The 19,732-nt window shown below is 54.6% G+C and overlaps 1 protein-coding gene across 2 annotated transcripts in view; it reads right to left on the bottom strand.

Annotated features, from left to right (window-relative positions):
* VWA5B1 (von Willebrand factor A domain containing 5B1) overlaps positions 1-18,900 on the bottom strand; it is a 67,062-nt gene extending 48,162 nt beyond the window's left edge. Inside the window, exon 1 of one of the 2 annotated variants that reach the window (XM_023635593.2) lies at positions 18,748-18,900. The gene's annotated coding sequence lies outside the window, so the exon portion shown is untranslated. Of the gene's footprint in view, positions 1-7,352; positions 7,531-18,747 lie in introns of those variants that run through there. The other variant, XM_023635592.2, reaches the window with a different exon arrangement.
* Between the last annotated feature and the right edge of the window lie 832 nt (positions 18,901-19,732).

A 19,732-nucleotide genomic window follows, 5' to 3' on the forward strand; every position in this document is an offset into this window, starting at 1 on the left:
TGTGATATTCACTTTATTGTGGTGGCCTGGAACCAAACCCACAGTATCTCTGAGGTACGCCTGTACCAAAGGGAGGAGAGCCACCATCCCTCCAAGTGTGCAGGCCAAAAGCCTGGGAGGCATTCCTGGCAGCTCTTTTTCCCCACTCCCAACACCCAATCCATCACCACAGCTTGTGATTTATCTCTGGAAAAGCCCTGGCATCCATCCATGTCTTTCCTTCTCTGCCACCAGCATCTTTGTCCAAACCACCAGCATCTCTACCTGGACCACAGCTCCTCATTGGTCTTTTGAATCTACGCTCCTCCCTCACTGGAACCCATTCTCTATTCAGTGGCAGATGAACATAGCAACCCAGAAGTTGGACAGGTCTCCACCCGCTACCAGCGGTTTCCCGTTGCTCGTAGGATAGAGAGCAAAGCCCTTAAGATGGCCTAGGGCCCTGTGTGGCCCGGCCCTGCTGGCCTCTCCAGCTCATCCCTCCCCATGTTCCCAGACATGCTGTGGATCTCCCAGCTTCCACTGCATTCCTCAGCATGTCATGTGCTCTCCCACCTTTATATTGCCACCTGGAATGCTCACTACAACACACTTTCAAACTCACAACCTCCTGCTGGTCCTTCCGTGTCAACTCAGGGTCGCCCTTGCAGGGAAGCGAGACCACCTGCGTCCAGCGTCCTTCATCTGCCTCGCACAGAACCGAGTTTCTCTCCCTCAGAATACTCCTGTCAGTTTGTAGGGATACGTTTTGTCTCTGTGAGATTATTCTGTTGTTGTCTGTCATCCCCTTTAGAGTGTATGCTCCTGGAGGGCACGGGGCCATGTCTATTTTGCTTGCCCTTGTAGCATCAACACTGATTAAATGAATGAAAGAACGGATGGCTGTCATCACTCCAACATGAAGACTCATAGCACTTCTCAGGGCAACGTATCCATTATCTGTGAGGCTCCTGAGACCCTTCCAGGTAATCATTGTCCTTGAGGGGTTGGGTAGGGATGGGAAGTGAAGTGAAACAAAGAGTGTGGAATACAAATCTGAGGTCAGATTCTCTCGGGGTTTTCCTTCTGTGGTGTATGAGCCAGGCTAGGCTGCCATGGGCTGGTAGCCTGTTGCCGTGTATTTGCAAGGCTGTTCAATGAATGCCGATTACTCTGCCTTTTCTCAAAGAAGGGAACCCTTTCCCTCTAGGTTCTCCTCGTGTCCCCTCCAGGATCCTCAGATGCTTCTGCCCTCTCTGTCAGGCCAGCAGCGTCTTTTTAATTATGTTCTCCCTGGTGGCTCCAGCCCAGACGGCTCTCAGTCCTGGCTTATCTGTGCCAGGCTGATTGACAGCAGGCGGCAGATAAGGAGCCAGGAGGGAGCTGTTGTATCCCCAGCCGCCTTCTCTCAGGAGCTCTCTGTCCTGGAGGCCCGAGCAAAGGCTGGCGACTCTCGGGGGCAGAACAAGATGGCGGAGTTCATTTCCTGATCCACGTCTCCTGCCACCCACGCTCCCTCCCTCCTCCTTTTCCTGGTTTGCTCTTGGCCAGAATGCTAATTGGGGAACGCAGCTTCAGGGAACCAGCACCCAGATGTGTGGCAAACTTGGACTTAAGCTCCAGTCCATCTTGGGGTGGAGTTTTGCCAAGGGCATCTTATCTAATCCAGTCTCCCCACACTGCCTTGGTGCCCACCCCAGGCTTCCTAGAGAGGCCCCTCGCCCAGGGAGTGGGGCTTGGGTGAGCAATATTGGTAACATGGGGCAGATTCACTCAGAACTGACACTTTAACAATCAGCTCTCTTGGGAAGAATAAACTTGAAATTCTTTGGGGCCTAATTTAATGCATATCTTCATCAATTCACCCAGCACTGATAAGCACCAACTGTATTCCAGGCCCTGAATTAGCCACTGGAGATCCAAAGATAAGATGCAGCTCTGTCCTAAAAGAGCTTACACTCTAGTGGCAGAGGAGGTCGGGGAGTGGGGGAAGATGGTAACTGCAGCTGGAATTTATTGAATATCAAAATTGTGCCAGGCATATATATTATCTCACTTAATCCCGCAACCACCTTATAAGGTGCACTGTTGCTTTGCAGTTGACAACATCGAGGCCTCAAGAGAGATGTGTTTGGTTTTGCACATGAGTTTGGGGTGCCTGAAGGACAGGGGTACAATGGATGCTTGTGTATGACTTTCTCCTGGGAGGAGCCCAGGGCCATCCCTGTGAGAGACGGGGACCAGAGAAAACCATGTTGAGCGTCCTCCCTCCAACCATCCCAACCTGGGTGGTGAGTGGGCCCCAGGCCACGGGAAACACCCGGGGGACACAGGGAAGAAGCTACCAGCATTGTCTCGGGGACAGTGTGAGAGGCGGGCTTTGCTTCAGGAACAGTGTCAGGGTGATGGTTTTAGTGTGTCAGGGTCAACACAGAAAACTTAGAGCAGCCACTGGGAGAAGTGGGGGGCAGAAGAGAGGATTCTTAAGAAGGGGTGCCCTGAGTTACAAACTGGGTCCCATTTAATGCTCTTTAAAAGGCACAAAGAAAACTTTGAATTCTGTGGGCTGTTGGCCTGAGTTTCTTTGAATGACATGTTGAGCTGAACCTCAGCCCTGAGAATTCTATGCTGGTTACAGGAGGCGTCGGTGCGACTGAAATAGCAAGACTGTTTCTGTTTTCTTTCTTTTTGTTTTTTGAGGAAGATTAGCCCTGAGCTAATATCTGCCACCAATCTTCCTCTTTTTGCTGAGGAAGACTGGCCCTGAGCTAACATCTGTGCCCATCTTCCTCTACTTTTTAATATGTGGGGTGCCTGCAGCAGCATGGCTTGCCAAGCAGTGTGTAGGTCTGCACCCAGGATCTGAACCGGTGACCCCTGGCCACTGAAGTGGAACATGTGAACTTAATTGCTGAGCCACCGGGCTGGGCCCTCAAGATTTCCTTGATGGTCTAGAACTCGTAAGCCCTGAAGGATCGCAACCTTTGGGCAAGCCTCTTTGGAGCCAGACAAGCCTGGATTTGAATCCCGGTGGATAACTTACTTTCTCACTCACTCTGAGTGAGTCATTTTATTCTCTGACTGCTGGTTCCCTCGTCTACAAAACTGGGTGAGCGGAGGGGCCACTACCTCCCACCACCAGCACTGTGAAGATGAAATTGAATAATCTACAAAAAGCACCCAGCACAGCGCCTGGCACATAACCAGTACTCAGTAAATATTTATAAAGGAAATGAATGAATGAATGAATGTCAGCAGCTTCCCAAGGACACTCACCCTTCGTGATCGCCTAGGTGCTGGGGAGACAGTGGGGAACAAGGCAAGTATGAGACATAAACTAATGGAAGAGACAGACCTTAAATAAAGCTGCAAGCCAACAGATTCCAAATCTGAGCCCCTCTTGTCCCCTCCCCTGCTACCACCCTCTTGTTCCCCTACAGTCTATTCCCAATGAAACAGACAGAGTGACACTTTGAAGACACGGATCCAGTCACATGACTCTCCGGTACAACCCCCTGACGACTCGCCACGTCCCTCAGGGCCCCTGATCTGGCCTCACGCCCGTTTCCCTTCTGAACTCCCCGTTTTTGACTTCATGCTGGCCCTTCTCCTGCCTTAGATCTTTTGCACTGGCTGTTCCCACTTCTGGGAATGCTTTTCCCTTAGATAGCTGTGTGGCTCGTTCCCTCACTCCTTCAAGTCTTTGCTCAAATGGCAAATTCTCAGGAAGGCCCAGCCTTAACACTGTATTTAAGCTTGCAACCCATGCTTCCATCGTACTTCCAATCCCTCATCCTGCCATTTTTATTCTTCCCACAGCACGTGTCACTAACATACTGTATATAAAATATGCATTAGGTTTGGTCCCAATCATCTGCTTCCCCTCCACATGGGTGAGGATTCTGGGCCTGTTTTTCTCGCTGACATCCCCCGAGGACTTTAAATAGTGCTTGGTAGGTGATGAATAAATATTCGTTGAATGACTGAACCAATCAATACGTAATCATAATGTAAAGCTGGCTGTTTCTGGGTTTCCCATGCATCCAGCTGAAGGAGAAAAGTCCCTAGCTACCAGGCCCGGGGCAGCTCTTCAGAGCTGTTGACACTAAACCCATCACACTCTCGTCCCAGTGTCTATCAGTCAGAGTCAGCATCCCAAATACACCCTCCTTGGCAGTACGTGGGTCCCACCCATCTTTTAACAGACTATCAGGCCCTAAGGGACACTCTGTTATTCTGCGACCCTGAGCCAGCCCCTGGCCATCTCCTGCCTCTCCTGTCACCCCCCACTGTGTCCCTGCAGCCACCGCTCCACAGCCAGAGGGCTCCCAGTATTCCGTGCCTCTCTGGAGATTCTGTCTGTGTCCTTGCTGGAGAACCTGCTTCCCCCTCAGTCCTCTCCAGGAGTGGGTGCTTATTCCTTGTTGCCCCTTAGAGTTGGGAGGTGGGGTGGGTGCCGTCCTTAGTCCCAACAGCTGCTCCAAGACCATTGCTCTTCTACCTTTCTATGAAACCCCTTCTCCGTGGGTGGGGGGACTGACACTCTTTGGCTTACCCTCTCCCAGGTCCTGGTCCCACCCTCCTTTTAGCAAACTCTTGGCACCTGGCTCCTGGCTCCCTCTGCTCCCCGAGCCCGGCCATCACCTGGGTGACTGGAGCATCCATGGGAACAGTGCCTCCCACTCCCTGACCCCGCATGTCAGTAACCTTCGCTTCCCCTCCAGCTCAGCCTCCCATTTCCACTCTCACACCTTGAACTGGAGACCGTCCGTGACCGCTCCATCTCCAAAACCGCTCACCCAGGCACATGGGTCACGGGTAAAATCCCAAACTCTCAGCACGTCTTATCCCTCCTGCCTTGCTTGTTTTCTCCTCGGCACTTATCACCATCTCACATGCGTATATTCCGCTTACTTATCTTGTATCCCCCAACTCTCTGGAGTGAAGTCCCCAACGAGGGCAGGGATTTTGTTTTAGTTTGTCCACTTCTATATCCACTTCCCAAGAATAATGCCAGGGCATAGTTGGTGCTCAATAAATATTTGTCGAAGGGATGAAGCATCATCCCAAATGCTTTATATATACAACTTGGCAACTGCCCTCAGAGGTGGGAGCTCTTAGTATTCCTGTTTTATGGTAGAAAACACCAAAGCTCAGAGAGGTGAGGTAGCTTGTCTGAGGCCACACAGCCAATAGGTTATGAGGCTGAGAACTGAACCCAAGCAGCACCACAGAGCCCCTGTGCTTAACCATCAGGCTACACTGCCTCCTGCATTAAGCTTCTCCCTGAGCCTTGACACCTGCACCCAAGCGCTCTCTTGAAATCCTCCCTCCTCTCCATCCCCATTGCTGCTGCTTCATTGCTCTCTCCTGGACCGTCTCTACCAACTCTGGCCTAATCCTTCACCCTCCTAGTGGTTTACCTTCCACTCCATCACCTCGTGTGTGTGTGTGTGTGTGTGTGCATGCGCACACACACACGCACACACGAACAAGAGCCTCCCTTTTCCCTGAGTTTAATGGCTCCCCACTGCTTTTGTCCGACAGGGCAGGGTGAACTCCTAGCATGGCATTCAAGGCTCTTCCCTGTCGGGTCCCCATCTCTGTCCAGGGTCACCTCCTGCCATGTGTTGCTTGTTCCTTTTGCTCCACACACACTAACCTTCTCATGCCGGGAACAAATCAGGTTCTTCCCCACCCTGGAGTCTGTTCCTATAATGATGGTTGCCTTCTTCTCTGCTGTTCAAAGTCCTGTTCGCCATTCAAGGCCCAGTTCCACTGTTGCCTCCTCCATGAAGCCTTCCCTGACATCTCAGCCCATCAGACACGCCCTCCTCAAACCTTCCACAGCCTTTGGGCACTTGCCTGTCACCTCTCACATCGGGAAGCGCTGTGACTGCCCCTCCGTAATGCACGTCAACCCCGCAGGGCTGCGAGTGCTGGAAGAACAGGGTGCGTACCTCCTTCTCCGCCTGTGTCCCAGCTTCCTGCGCAGGGCTCGGGTCAGACGAGGAGCTCTAAATGGGGGTGCCTACCAGGTTCCAGTGCTGTACAGTCATTGCTAATGCTCACACCCACCCTCACTTTACAAGTGGGGAAAATGAGGCATGGCAGAGAGGTCTGGAACCCAGAATTACACAGCTGGTGAGCGGTCAGGCTGGATGGGATGGGAAGCCTGTCCCTTCCCTTCCCCGGCTGCTTCCAGTCCATGCTGAGCAAGGAGAGAGTGATGAGGGAGGGACGGAGGGAGGGCAGGAGGGAGGACCAGGAGCCTGGTGAACTGGGGCTGTGGGCCTCAGGGACCCTGAGCTTCCCCAGGCTCTGCAGCCTCTCAAGCTGTGGCTGTGATCCTGGTCACGCCGTGAGCTCAGCCAGCCCCTGCCCACCCCCCAGGCTCCAGAAGATGCCTCTGGGGAGGCCTGTGTCCTGGAACAGCCTGGGGTGCAGTGTTCTAGGCTGAGAACAGAGACTGGGCCAAGAGGTACCCGCAGCGTGTGACTTGATTTAGACGCGACGCAGGAAGGATGCGCAGCAAAGGGAGCAGGGAGGAGAGTGCTGGGGCCCTGCTTCGTGCGCAGTCATCATGACGGGGTGGAGAGCGCCTGCATCAGGGGTCCTGGCGTCCCAGAGAGGGGCGTCACCCCCCTTGCCAGGGGATGTTTGCTCTTCAGAAAGAGATCGGGAAGGGGCAAACTTGCTTGGCGGGCAGCGGCTAGGTCCCAGTGTCTAGAGTACTGTCTGGGTTAGAGTCCTGACACCACTTCCTGGTGGCTTTGGGCCAGCTCCTTGGCTGGGCTCTGCCACTTATATATCGTGTGACCTTGAGCAAGTTACTTAACCTCTTTGTGTCTTAGCTTCTGCATCTGTAAAATGGGAGCATGACGGTGCCCACCCCTCAGAAACCGGGCGGATGAAGGAGAGAATGCCCGTCAAGCAAGTGGGTGGGAAGCAGGTGAGTCCTGAAGGGGCTGGGGGCTTCTCTTCTCTGCCTTCTTCCATAGGCCCTCCCAGCAAGGCCCACTTCTTGGGCTGGGTGACCCCTGCACAGGCCTCCGAGCTGACAGAGTTGGAGGATCCTTGGGTTTCTCACAAAGTACCCATCATCCCAGTACCCACTCTGATTCTGCCCTTCGAGCTGAAATCCGCCCGACCCCTTTCACCCCAAGTTCATTACTGTCCCAGGGACGTCATGGCAGACCTCCTCCCTCCATCTGGAAAGCCATTCTCGAGGCCGCTCGTCGTCACAGATCCCCCCACACCCCACGATGTCCACAGAATCAGGGCCCCTGGCTGAGTGGGCTCTGCCAGGCCTGGGCGAGATGCAGACTGTGAGCCCCCCAAGCAATTCCGGCCTTGACCTCCTGACTGCTTACCTCGGGCCGAGGGTCCTCATCCTCTTCCTGTTGCTGACCCCTCTAGAAAGTCCATGCTTTCATGCCCCAATTTCACACCCTCTGAGGACTGCTGCACTCAACCAGCACCAACACTCCCACCAAAGTGGGGGCAGAGTCGACAGCTTCTCTGGATCCAGTCTGATTGTTCTAGGCTTCTAGAACCCGGGGCTTCTCACATTCTGGTCTCCTTCCTCTGAACCTCCCACCTTGGGCCCATATCTAGCTGGTGTGGGTAACAAACCCCTGCTTCTGATCCTCCTACCCGATCCCCTTTACTCCATGCTCCAGCCAGTCAAGGCCACTTGCTCTTCCTCTAAACAAGCCTGGCCTTTCTGTGTCTCTTCTGAAGCTGCTGGCTCTACCAGGAACGCAGCCCCCGCTCCTCCCTCTCCCCCAGAGGAGATCTTACCCATCCTACGAGGCCCAGCTCAAATGCCACCACCTCCATGAAGCCTCCTCGGGGTCCTGTGCTGGAGAGGACTGCTGCCACCAGCACAGGTCAGCTATCCCACTCTCCACGTGTCATGTGTCCGTGCAACAAGTGGACATGGAACATCTGCTGTGCACCAGACACTGTGTGGGGCCTAGGCCACAGAGGTCACCAAGACGGACAAGGAGCCTGCTCCCCACCCAGCTGGGAGGCTGTCAGTTCCTAGAATTCAGGCAAGAAGTCTGTCTGTCCTCCGGGTTGGGCCTAGAGTCAGTGCTCAGCAATGAATTGAATGGATGAACGGATGTGCTTCATTTGTTGAATAAGTGAGTGAATGGATGAATGAATAGGATGGAATGTGTCGGGGATGGGAATAGGCGTTGGCTATGGGTTCATTTAAAGAATCTGATAGTGGGAGGAATCTGTCTATTGCAGCCCGAAGCCTGTAGGATTCCATCCCAGAGACAGCCATCATCTCCTTTTTGGGGGGAAAACTGGGGAAATAATCAGGACAGAAGACACCCAGGCCTCTCAGCTTAGTGTGCCCGTACTGCCGAGAGAGCTGGAGGCTGGCCAGTCTGGATGTCCAGGACGGTCAGCCCCGCGGGTGGCGGAGGCCCAAGCCACCCAGGGCTTCTGAGGCTTCCGGCTAAGAGGCTGCATCTGGACCTGCTGAAGGAGGGAGGGAGAGGCACGACAAGATCTGAAAGCTTCGGGTAAAGGAGGGCTGCCTGCCGGGCTTCTGAAGAGTCTTTGCACGGAACATTAAGGAGGGATGGCTTAAATACATGTACACGGTGCTGGTGGCAGGCGGACGCCACCTGTCCCCTGGGGAACCAGTGAGGGTCCAGTGGGAGAGTCTCTGGCCACCGAGGGTCACTCAGAAATGAGCCCCCACATCGCTGGGAAAATTGGACTCCATTTACACAAGTTCAGTTCCCACCCACCTTTCCAGGGGCGCATTTGCAAGGGGAGCTCCCCCGGGGGGGCTGCCAGCATCACTGCAGCCCCATGAAAGGCACTAAATGGATGCTCTTTGAGCCTTGTCCATCTCTCCAGCTCCCTGTCGGCTGATGAGCTCACGGGATGAAGGCGCGGAGGGCGGGCTGTTTTAGAATCCCCCTGCTGCCATTTCCCTTCTAGGACTCCTCTCTTTCCTTGGGGGCTCCTAGCAAATTGAAGAGAGATCCTTGCACCGTGCCCTCCGCAAACACCTCTAAGGAAGCTCATTCCTGCTCCTGGCACCTGCCTTTCCTCCTCCGTACCCAGCACTTTCTCAGTGGCAACTTGTGTGAAACTCAGTTTCTCCCTCTCGGGCATGTAAAATGGTAGTTTATTTCCCAGCATTCTCTTGAGGATTACTGCATATAAAGTGCTTACCCCAGGGTCTTGTCCTCAAAAAAGGGTAGCGATCGCTTTTATATCCTTTTCTCCTTGGGATTTCCTCTGGTTTTCTCCCACCAATTGGACTGCATCTGGGCACCTGTGTTTTGTCATTTCCCCATGGAGGCCACCCGCAGCCCCTCGACCCGTTATCTAGCCACCCCACGGACTCCCTTTCCCAGGGCACCCGGCCTGGGCGTCGGCTAAAGAATGTAGCCATTGCCTCGGCTCCCCTATGAGGTCCCAGTTGGTTTGTGCCAAGATGCAAGGCTGTTCCCCGACTCATGCTGTCCCCTCAGATGGCACAGAGACGCCATGTGGGCTGAGGGCACTGGACAAGGAGACAAGGCCCCGAGGTCCGAGTGCCAGTTGTGCACCCACTCCATGTGGGCCCCAGACTGGGACCCTGCTCTCACACACTGCTGTGCTCATCTCTCGGGCCTGGCACACGACACAACTGGTGGGATGTAAAGACTGGTGGGCTGCTGGCTTAGTGTCTGTCTTTGCCCCGGGGGTGGGGACCAAAGCTGTCCTGTCCCTCGGTGTGTCCCCGGCATGAAGAACAGCGGCTGAAACAGCTCTTAAAGAACAGCAAGAGCGAACACAAACTGAGCAGTTCCTGTCTACAGGGCATCTTCCACCTGCTCGTCACGCTTTAGCTCAGGTGACCCCCAGCATGACCCTGTGACGCAGGCGTGACTATTGTCCCCATTTTGCAGATGAAGAAACTGAGGCCCAGAGTGGTTCCTTCCTTTGCCCCGGGAGATACCCTTGTGAGCGCTGGAGCTGGGATTCGGACTCTGGCTTCAGAGATGGATCTCTTAACCACAGGCCTTCTCACCCCCTCGGTAGTAGATTGCAGAAGGAACAAATGAATGACCTGGAGAGGGTCCCTCCCAACCCCACCTGGGTCTTGGTGCCTTTACCTAACGACATGAAGAGGTGGGCCTGGAGAATTAATGTCATACCCTCCCCCAAATGGATAGCCCAGGGTCCACTCCAGAAGGAATCAAATGCCCTCAGTAGTTCTATGGGAACTGAAGATGGGCATCGGTTCCCCACTTTAAGGTTCCCTTTTTAAGGGGCCCCCATGTCCGACTATTTAGTCTACTACTCAGAGGTGGCACTCAGTGTTTCTAGAATCCCCGTAAAGACCCTATGGAGCAGATCATTTTCACTCTACAGCGGAGGAAACCAAGGCCCAGAGAGGTTAAGTAAATCTCAAGGTCACACAGCGAGTTGGTGGGAGAGTCAGAATTTGAACCCAAGCCGTCTGCCTCCAGAACCTGGGCTGTTAACAGTGTCCCTCTGCTGTCTGCTGGCCAGGTCCAGGTGCCAAGGCCCAGTCAGTGCACCTGGGAGCTGCTTGCTCTTATTCAGAGGCTGCGATCCCTCGGCGTGGATGGGGACAAAACCCACAGGTTCCACACCCTACTGGCTCCTGCCCTTCTGATGCTCCTTCCGGGAGGAGGGGGGGCGCTGGGAGCGGGGAGCGGGGCAGCGTCTGTCCCCAGGCTTTGCGCAGAGACGATGGATAAACAGCATTGCTCTCCTCCCACAGAGTCGGCACATTGGAGGCAACTCCCACCTGGAAAGCATCTCAAATGGAACAGAGGGGACACACAGAGAGGCCTCACGATGAATCTCATGGGACAACTTACTGCAGGAGAACCTCGGGAGAGGCTGGCTGTGTCCCTCTTCTTGGAAAGACTCCAGTGGGGTAAAGACAGCTGAAGATTCCCAGGGAATGAGCCAGATGAAGAAGCTGGGTCTGGGGTACAGAGCTTCCTACTGCCCCCTAGCTTTAAGGAACAGGATTCAGAAGTCCCTGACACTTATGGCAAACTGTTACTAAGTGGGAAACTGGCTAAGCTATTGACATGGATTCTCACACTGATTCTTCATGACCCCATAAGAGGTTTTTTTTTAACAGATGATCTGGGTGAACATAAGAGAGGTTAAGAAACTTGCCCAAGGTCACAACGCTAATAAATGGCATCTTTGGGACTCGAACCCTGGCGGTCTCATTTCGGTGCCCCTGCATTTGCACTACGCCATTGCGAAATCCACAGTATCAGCACCCCATGTCCGAAGAAGTGAGAGGAAAGCCTTGTCTCTGAGAGTCCAAGGGACACAGTGGGGTTGTCAGCAACGGAGACCAAACCGACCAGGGCCGAGTGAGCAGAGGGGAGGCCGGCTGAGGCTGGCCAGCCAGCCTGAGGGTCAAGGGCTCACGCTCTGGAGTCCATACCGTTGGATTTGAAGCCGGACTCCGACTCATACTCGGTGACATGGGCTAGTTCCCTCACCTCTCTGAGCCTCAGCTTTTTGCTCTGTACAAAGGGCACAGGAGCGGGCCTGCCTCCTGGCGTTGTTGAGAGGAAACGAACCAGCGCGTGTACAGTGCTGAGCAGGGTGCCTGGCACGGAGAAGGGCTCCTCAGAGCTGCACAGGCGTGTGCGACTCAGCTAAGGTAGCCAGGGGCCAAGCTCAAGCTGCGTGAACAAACACCGCTGACTTAAAGGTGAGCAGGCAGCTGTGGCCACCGTCGGGGGAGACGGCGTGAGGGGGGAAGCTGGTCACGGCCAGACCTTCCAACAGGCTCTGGACGAATCTCTTAGAAAGGGGATCTTAGAAAAGGCTTCAAGGTTCAAAGAATTGAAATGATGGAGTTAAAGGTAGTGAGGGGGCTTCTAGTCCTTGACCGATTTACCCTCTCAAATCCACCACCTGGCCGTAAACGTGACGAGCATCCATGCCTTAGATGAAGCGAGTTATAATCAAAGCACTTTCACATCCGTGAGTTAATCGGAACTCAATGGGTAGGGGCAAAGAAAAAAAAAACAATTACTATCCCCATTTTAAGGATCAGGGGACTGCAGTAACACGAGAGAATGGGAGCTCTGTGACAGAGCTTTCTGCACACTGAGGACTGAATGTTCGTGTCCTCCCCCCTGGGTCCCACATTGAAGCCCCCATCCCCAACGGGATGGTATCTGGAAGTGGGGCCTTTGGGAGGTGACTGGATTCAGATGAAGCCACGAGGGTGGGGCCCCCATGATGGGATTCTATAGGAAGAAGAAGAAGCCAGAGCTCTCTCTTTCTCTACCATGAGGACACAGCCAGAAGGTGCCCAGTCACCTGTAAACCAGGACGAAGGCCCCCGCCAAGAACCTCACCTTGCTGGGACCTGATCTCAGACTTCCAGCCTCCAGAGCTGCGAGAAGCAAATTGCTGTCTAAGCCATCCAGTCTGCGGTATTTTTGTTAGAGCAGCCCGAGCTGACCAAGACACTATTGAAACTAACTTGCTGCTTCACCAAGCTGGGCTTGAGGGTGGTGGACGCTGAGGTATTCAGATATGCTGATCAGAGCTGAGTGCTAATGGCCAGGGTTGAGGGCTAAGATGCTCAAAGGGATCCAACCCAAGACGACCCTGCCTCTTCCCGCATTTCCTATAAGTATTCTCATAAAGGCTGCTGTGCCCCTCTTGAGGAAGCCTGAGTGTGATCTTAATGCTGTCTGGGCACGTGGCAGGCTGTACTTCCCTGCCCCCTTGAAGGTGTGGCTGTATGTCTTGCTTTGGCCAATGAACTGAGTGGAGGTGAAGTGGGTCACTTCCAGGCAAAAGCTTTAAAAGCCCGTGTGTGATTGGCCACGTCTTGTTCCCTGCCACGGTGATTGTGGAGACACGTGTCCACGAGGAGCCTCTGGTAACCTGAACCTGGGAGTGGCTATGTTGTGTGACAACATGTGTGACCTGCTTTGGACATGTGACGTGAGCAAGAATTAAAATGTTGCCTCTACAGCATAACCGAACCCAACTTGGTGAGTAGAACCACGAACGTTTGGGTCTCTGAGCAAAGATGATGGTCCTAGGGACAGAAGCCACAACATTGGGAAGGGAGTAAGAGGTGGGGGAAGGAAAAATTGGCCAGGGGGTTCGCTAGAATCTAAGCTCCGTGAAGGCAGAGATTTTCGTGTATTTTATCCACAATTGTATGCCCTGTGCCTAGAGGGGTGCCTGGCAATCAGTAGGTGCTCATTAAAAGTTGAATAAATGAATGAATGAGGCAGGCAATGCGGAAGCAAGAGGCTTGAAAATCAAAAGTGCATAGTTCTGGAAGGGGCCCCATAGTCATTCCCTCACTCATTCATTCATTCATTCATAAACTCTACAAATACTGAACACTGACCACATAAGGTCTCCATATTCCTCCAATAATTGGACCAGAAAAAGGCCACTCCAAGCAAACCCACTTATGACAGGGACCACGAGCCAGCCCTGTTGGCCTAGTGGTTGAAGTTAGGTGCTCTCATGGCTTTCAGTGGCCTGGATTTGCTTCCTGGTTGAGGAACCACACTGCTCGTCTGTCAGTTGCCATGCTGTGGTGGTGACTCACACAGAAGAACTGAAAGGACTTACATCTAGGATATACAACCATGCTGGAGCTTTGGGGAGGGGAAAAAAAAAGAGGAAGATTGGCAACAGATACTAGCTCAGGGCAAATCTTTCCTGGCAAAAAACCCCCCACAAAGAATGCCTGCTCCCTATTCATGAGATTGTTCAATCTCTCCCTATTAAAAAAAAAACAACAGACTAGGACCAAAATTTCACAGGAAATGGTGAGTGAAAAAGTTTCCAACTGGGATTTTATTTTGAAAAGCAAAACTAAAAATATGAAAATAGACTCTTATATTGGACCAAAATAAGAGTGTAATTACACCAGGTGCTAAAATTTTCAATGAACAAAGAGCAAATCAAGTATTTATTGGGTTAAGGGGGATAATTTTTTGAACAAAATTAGATGCTAGCGTGGTATGACATTTTTTCATTTCATATTTCACCGACAGGAGAATGATGAAAGTTTCCTGTCATGACTCATTGCTGCCAATTTTCTCTTCTTCTATTGTGAACTAGCCGCCCTCTGCCAGGTTAGAATTTGTCTAGGACTTTGTGTGGCATTAGAAGAGTCCTCCAGTGTCCCCTTTCATTGGCTTCGTTAAATCCTGCAACTCTCACAGGATTTCAGTTGCACCGTGCCATCCTTTGGCATGGGATGGTCAGTTGTTGATCACACCCAACAACCAAAGAGAACATGATGGACATAGATGTTAAGTGACGGGCAGGGGTTGATGCTGATGTTGAGCAAGGAGAGACGTTCAGCAGGGACTTTTTAAGTGGTCAGTTCATTGACATTCTTCCATTACGGTGACTTTTTTTTTAACCTACAACCTCACATCTGTGGGGGTCTCAAATAACAATTATGCAGACCCCTGCATGGGATCTGAACAAGGAACGGGGGATACATAGCAAACCAGGTGGACCCATGCCCTGCCTTCCAGCCGCTCTCGCCCGTGGCCCTGTTCTAGGCTGTGTGGGGGCAGCCACTGCAGCTGCCTGCCTGACCCTGTGTCCTTCACTGTCTCTGGAGTGGCACCTATGGGAGGAACCTCTTAGCAGTGTCCTGGGCCCAGCAGCTGGATCCCCAGTGCGGTAACAGGAAGGGGGAGAAGAGCTTTGCACGGAGGTCACTTGGCTCCCTTCCCTGAGGAACATTCACCATGCATCATTTAGCAAAGAGTTTTCCAGCTGGAGACTTGGATCCCTCCAGATCCCAGTGAGGATCCAGGAGGGGAAATGTCAATGCCTTGGGTTAGTCAATCTGTCTTCCTGGGGTCTCGGTCTGATCACAGAGCTTCTCTGCTCCAGGACTGTCAGTAGCTTTACCAGAAGCCCAGCTCCTTCCTGCCCAATCCAGCCTCCCCGATGATCCCCTCCGCCATCCGCCTCTGCAGCCTGATCCCAGGTCACTCCTCCCCTCTCATCCTATGTTCCTGACAAACCAGAGTATTTGCTCCTCCCCAGACCCGCATGAGCCCCAGCTCCACACCCTGGCTATGCTCTCCCCCAACGCAGAGCACCATTGTCCCATCTACGTGTTTCTGAACCTCCTCATCCCCTGGGTCCTTTCCAGTCCCACCTCCCTGGAGCCTTTCCTGACCCCTTTATCTGGGTGTGATTTCTCCTTCCTCAGAGCCCCCCAGGATACAGCCTCGCTCAGCTGTACCCTGCTGTAATAATCCCATCCATGGAGTGGCCCAGCATCTCTTCTGGCACAAGGGCCCTTCTCATTTCAGTTTTTCTCGGGGCGTCCAGGATGAGCACAGACTCAGGAACTGCTGGATGAACCTGCCAACATCTCTCACTTCATTTCTGGTGAAATGGCTCTGCCATTTGCTATGTGACCTTAACCCTAGCTCTTGGAGCTCTCTAAGACTCAGTTTCACCATGTGTAAAATGGGGATTAAATAAAATGCTACGGGCCAGCTACCTGGTAAGGGGAGTCACAAGGCGGGGAAGACACCAGGTCCTGGTCCCCTCCGTCCCGCTGCCCCTCCTCTGTTTCTTTTGGAGGCTCATTCCCTAGGGCCAGGACTAAAGTGAGGGGAGTGACTGGTCGGTGGAGTCAAAGATTCCTCAAGGTCCAACCTCAGGCCTTCTCCTCTGCCCTCTGCTCTCTCCCGGAGTGGTTGACCCCACCCTGCTCCGACGTGCGAGCAGACAACTCACAAATGTCTCCCTCCGCCTGGCCCTCGCCTCCTGCCTCAGGCTCACAGAGGCCCCCTTGGCATTCTCCTCTTGGCTAGCTTGCAGAGACCTCAAATCCAAGAGCTCTTCTCATGGCTGCTATTTTACGTAATCTTGGGTTAAAGTCAATCTCCCCACTTGAGCCTGCAAGCTCCTTGAGGACAGGCACCGAATGCCCAGCACAGAGCCTGGCATATGGTGGGCACCCAGTGACCAAATGGTTTTCATTCCTTTCCGTCTTTCTACCCTAGGTTGTCTGTTCATTCACACTGACTTATTTGATCCCCATCGACCAAGACCTTCTGCCCCTCCCCACCCTGTGCTCACACCTCTGGCCACATATGAAACTTCCCTGGTCCTCTTCGTCCATCCGTATATCCACATCCCTCCATTGCTTCCTCCAAGTCCCCACCCTAACATCACCTCCTCCAGGAAGCCTTCTGAGCCCCACACTGAACACCCCTGATCCCAATTGCTCTCCCAGAGTGTTTCATGGACCAGCCATGCTGCTGGGCAAATGGCCAGGGAAAGGCTCTGGCTGGGTTTTCCTGAGGGATCAGCCAGTGGGCACATTCTCTTAAAGGAGGTTAATGGGCTGAAAGGATCTGTGCACTCCTTGTGATCTGGAGCCGTACTTTGTCCACTGATCTCAATGGGCTGTCCCCAGTGCCCCCAGGGAAGTCTGCTGACTTCTCGTTTATGGTGACCCTCTGCTTGGCGTGGCCCAAGCCCCCTTCCCAGTATGGCTGGACTTGGAACGCCTGTGAGACCACCAGAAACCTAAGTCAGCTCAGCCACTGGTCACCCAGGTCGTGTGGCTGGAGGGAATTGGCCAGGAGGGGCTAAGAGAGACCCTCTCACCTGGCAGAGAGGACAACTTGAACCTGAGCAGAAGCCCAAGGCCGGGGTTCTGGAGGAGCAGCTGACCTGGAGCTCTTGGGTGCCTCTTCCACCGTCCCTGTCCCCCCAGGGCTGTCCCTTTTCCCTGTGTAGCCAGCCTCCCCTAGAACCACAATCAGCGTCTTACGTCTGGTAGGGAAAGGCCCGCCAGCCAGCGCAGGCGCCCACTCAGAGCCGAGCACAGCGAGGGAGACCAGGAGGGACCGAAACGCCGCTCCGCCCACTGGGCCAGGACAACTTTCCTGACAGCCCATCTCACCAGGCAGCAAACAAAGGGCCAATGGCTGGAGTCCCGTCTAAGAGCTTCGTCTGGCCTGGATTTGCGGCTGGTCTTCCACAGACCCCAAGGTGCCTAAGGCTGGGGAGGATGCTCAGAGCCCCAGCCACTCCCAGCCCAGGAGCCTTGGCGTGTCTCATGTTCGAAAAGCAGTGGGGTCTGCAGGGCCCCCATCAGGGTGCAGTGCTCACCTCACCCTGGGCCCTGGATTGTAACGTGGGCGAGGCTGGATTGGAACAAGCCGAAACGCTGTCCCTGGGAAGGGATGCTAACCAAGGCTGGACGACGAGGGTACAGCATGCGGCTACCCCGTCAGGCCTTGGGGCTCCTGCCCAGCAACCTCTGAGTCAAGTTCAACCCATAATTGTCTACACATGTGCATGCAAACACACACATCCCCCCCCCCAACTTCTAAATCCCTGTACACCAGCAGACACAGGGTATCCCACACACGTACCCCTAAACAATGAAGCACACTTACACACGCACCACAGCCCCCCTTACCAACTCAGGTAGCTCACGCCATACCCCACCCTCCAGGAACGCACCCCTACGCTCACATGCCCTATACACTTCTCAAGCACACATCCTCACACACGCCACACACGCCTGCTCAGTGTTGGCAGCCCCCAACCCAGTTACCCAAGGGACCCTCCGAGCCCTCTGCCCTCCACCCTATGCAGGAGGCCTGGATTTCATCCAGTGCCCTTTGAGCCTCTGCCCCGTTCCTGTGACCTGACTGGGTACAGACAGGTGAACCCAGGGAACAGGCTTCTGTGCCGGCAGAGGAGGAGAGGAAGAGCGCCCTGCCTCCTCTCAAGCTTCTTCAAAAAAAGAAGGAAAGAAAGGGGAGCAGGAACAGAGACAGGAAGGTGCCTGTTGCTCTTGGAGGGGAGGGGAGGAGGGGACGGTGCTGGCCCCTGCCCTCCAAGCTCCCATCTGCTGCCGGAGGGAGCCTCCATGGGGAGGGAACTGTTGGGGCTGCTGGAGATGTTATGACGGGACTTCCAGCGGGGGTTTGACGTGTTAGCAGACGCCACTGCTGCATGCGGGTGCCAAGTCCCCTGGTTCCCCCCACCCCCACTGCGCCTGCCCACCTCCCACCCTCCCAAGGACCCCTTCTCCCTCCTGCAGCCCCCCTTACCTCTCAGGTTCTGGGGGACACGGGGCTCTGAGAAGGGCACGCACTTGGCTGGCGGCTTTGGGGACAGTCACATGGCAGGCACCCAGAGGGCAGTGGGCATGAGCCTGGCAGCCAGGGATGGGCAGCCTGCAGAGCTCCTGACTGCCCCGGGGCCTGGGAGGACAGACAAGAGAGGATGGGGACCGGGAGATGGTGGAAACAGGTGGCAGGGATGGCGGTGGGGAGATCCAGAGAGAGGGAGGAGGGAGGCAGAGACAGAGAGAAGGGAGAGACAGAGAGACAGGGGGAGGGACACACAGAGAGAGTCACACACAGAAAAAAGACAGAGAGAGAGAGAGAGAGAGAGGGCTCCAGAAAAAGGGAGAGAGGAAGGAGGAGAGAGAGAGAGAGAGATGCGAGAGATGCGAGCAGCAACATGTGGTTGTGGTCTCTCTCACTTCTAACGCTGGAGCATCCTGAGCCTCTGCTGATCCCCGTCCAACTAGTGCAAGCACACACCCTGCTGCACAGACACACTCACTCACACACCCACTGACACACGGAGACACACAATTCACCGTAGATGCACCCTCACAATCCCTCACACGCACACCCTCAGGACGGCTCAGCGGCCTGCCCCTCATCCTCACACCCGCGGACCAGCCCTTACCTTGCCCCAGGAGCAACACGTGTCTGGGCAAACGCCCGCTCTGTCCACAGCCCCAGCGGCCGCCTCCCGGCTCCCAGAGCTGCTGGAGGGGGCGCCCAGAGCTGGGCTCCAGTGCCCGAGCCCAGCGCCCGCTGCCCTGGCAGCCGGCTGGCTGGATGCCCACATTGCGATGGCTGTTTGGGTGGCCTGCAGGAAGCAGAGCCATTTGTTTTGTCAGAGTGTAACCATGACAATCACCCCATGCGCACACCGCGGTGCTGCTCCCCCCTCACCCCTTCCCTCCCCCCTCCTCCGGAGCACAGGAGAAAGCAGGAGGCCACTTAACAGCCTCTGCTAATTCCTGTGGGGCTGATGGAAAAGGCCTGGCCAGCGACAACAGGCCTGCGAGCAGCCCCCACCCGGGGGACCGGGCTGCCTCCAGGGGGTTCAGCACGGTGCAGGGCCTGCCTGGGCCCTGGGACCCCTCTGCCTGAGACCAGAGCCGAGCTGGCCTCCTCTAAATCTCCTTGTCCCTCATCAAGTCCATCAAGTCCGTTTTAGTCCCGCCCCCGCCCCCATGGCCACGAAGCAGCCGACCAGACAGCTCTGGTCCTCACGGGGACGTGGGCAGGTTATCTGCTAAGACCCTTGGCCATACCTGTCAAGCCTTAGTGTCCGAGCCATCACCCCCTGCCCCTGGTCATGCCAAAGCCACCAGGGAAATTTCTAGGCTTTTAGGTGCAGCTCTGGGAGGCATCAGACTGGAGGTCGGGCTTCTGGGTACAAAGCTGGACAGCCCAGAGAGCCAGAGGATTAGCACGATCAAGGAGAGTGGATCTGGAAGCCCAGAAGGCTGCCAGGTGGGACTGCGATAACCCACTTTGGAGTCTAGAGTTCACGGGTCCCCGGCAGAGGCGGCCGATGCCTCAGGTGGGCAGGAAAGGACTATACACACCCACATCTCATCTAGTCCTAATGAAAACCCCAAGAAGAGGGGCTTTAGCCC

Source organism: Equus caballus, chromosome 2 (genome assembly GCF_041296265.1).
Source record: "Equus caballus isolate H_3958 breed thoroughbred chromosome 2, TB-T2T, whole genome shotgun sequence".
In the NCBI taxonomy this organism is placed as follows: domain Eukaryota; kingdom Metazoa; phylum Chordata; class Mammalia; order Perissodactyla; family Equidae; genus Equus; species Equus caballus.